General features: G+C 38.8%; 1 pseudogene; it reads left to right on the top strand.

The window, feature by feature from the left end:
• Positions 1-1,262: 1,262 nt before the first annotated feature.
• On the top strand, positions 1,263-1,823 carry LOC124974449 (malignant T-cell-amplified sequence 1-like; annotated as a pseudogene).
• The last annotated feature ends 316 nt before the right edge of the window (positions 1,824-2,139 follow it).

Genomic DNA, 2,139 nt, shown 5'->3' with positions numbered 1-2,139 from the left:
ATAATTTTGAGAAGTACTGAGGAATGTTTGCACTGTATCCTAAAATCTAGCATTTTCTTTCCCAAAGATCCAGGTCTAATAACTGAGCACTGCACAGATAGGGTCCTTAAGCAATGGCCTTCATTGTCCAATGACAAAGTGAAAAGGTGCCTGAGCTAATCCAGTTTTCCTACTGGACAGGACTCCCTTCTGAAGCATCCCTGATGATGCTCATCAGCTCCTGCTCAGGCACATTCGTTGACAGATGAGGAGACCCATTACTTGTCAGAATTCCTGCCTCATTGTCAGCAGCTCAGATTATTAGCAAGATATCCCTTACATTGAGCAAACCCAGTCTATACACACTGTGTCACTGATGGGAACCATAAATACATCTGACCACTCTTTCCACAATGGTAGCTCTTCAGACTTCTGCAGAAGGCCAGCCTTCTTTTCTCCAGGTTCTGTGTGATTCTTTACAGCATGCTCATTCACTATGGGTAACGATCTGCCATCTCTGGCTCTGCTTTCTTCAAATCTATGTTAGTTAGGGTTCTCTAGAGAAACAAAACTAATAGGATGTCTGTGATTTTATATATATATATATTTATATTTATATATATATATATATTTATATATATAAATAGAATAAGCAAACATCTAGATAGGTATATATACACCATACATGAATATACATATACATATATAATGTGTGTGTGTGTGTGTGTGTGTGTGTGTGTGTGTTTGTATGTGTCTGTATACAATGATCATCTTGAGAATGAGATTTTTTTTAAGGAACCAACTCACCAATGATGTGTATAATGAAGGCTGGCTGTTTAAAAATCTTTAGGATTGGCTGGCAGGTGGAAAACCAGCAGAGCTGACCTTGCTGATTCTTTAGATGTCCCTCTTTCTCTGCCACTGAGGGTAGAGTAAGTCTTTTGGTCTGTGTTCTGTTCAGGCCTGCAACACATTGGATTGCCCCACATTCTGAGAGGGCAATTTGCTTTACTCAAAAGTCCACAAACTTAAATGTCAGTTTAAAACACCATAGAAACATCCAAAATAATTTCTGACCACCTATCTGGGTATCTTGGTCCAGCCAAGTTGACACATAAAATTAACCATCACAATGTCTGTCTTAAGATTGTGGACCTTCTGGAGGACAACTCTGACTCTCAGTACTGGCCTTCCTTGTGTAAGGGTATCTACAGGAGCCTTTCTAATTTAACTTCTTTCCCATTCCAGTCCCTTCCCTCTTGTCACCGCCTTCACCTTGGATCATGTTCAATAATCTGATGAAAAAGAATGTTTCCATCTTCATCCAGTTGAAAACATCAGTTATTAAGGGTATTAAGAGCCAGTTTATAGAGCAATTTTCAGGTATTGAACTGTGTCTTAATCAAATCATGTTTAAGAAAGATCCTGTCAAAATAGTCTGATGCCATGAACATATAGAAATCCTTAAAGTAAATGGAGAATTACCATTTTTTAGACAAAGACAAGGGCCTTTTTATCCAACCCTAATGTTACTTCACAAATATCCTTTTTTTCTGCCACACCAGCAGGATGATAAAGGAGCCATCACATTTGTACTCAGTGAAGCAAATATCAAGTGTCCAGGCTTAAATTCTCCTGGAGCTAAGCTTTACTCTGCTGCAGTAGATACTATTGTTGCAATCATGGAAGAAGGAAAATAGCATGCTCTACCTGATGGAATCATGAAGATGTCTGCAGAAGATGTTGAGAAAGTCAACAAAGGAATTGACATTGAAAATATCCATTATTTAAATGATGGGTTGTGACATATAAAAACAAGTCTCAGAAGGAATGCATTTAGCTAAATATGGATATTGTGCTGTATCTGTGTTTGTGTCTAGGTGACAGAATGGAAACAATGTGTCTGTGGTTATGCTGAATAAATTCTGTAGATGCTTAAAAAAACAAAGAATAGGATGCACAATACTGAACACAACAAACTAGCTGCACAAGTGTGAGGCTCTGTGATAGTGAGGGGAGTGTAATACATCACAAGTTTCACATACCTCTGATACCACACCCCTGCTGCCTCCTGGTGGAGAGGTCCCTGTTCATATGCTCTTCAGGAGCAGCTGACCATGAAATCAGCTCATGTTATAAATCATTCCATCCCTTCCCTTC

This window comes from Sciurus carolinensis, unplaced genomic scaffold (assembly GCF_902686445.1).
Source record: "Sciurus carolinensis unplaced genomic scaffold, mSciCar1.2, whole genome shotgun sequence".
Lineage (NCBI taxonomy): Eukaryota > Metazoa > Chordata > Mammalia > Rodentia > Sciuridae > Sciurus > Sciurus carolinensis.
The sequence above is the reverse complement of the archived record's forward strand: the minus strand, read 5'-3'. Positions and strand labels throughout refer to the sequence as shown.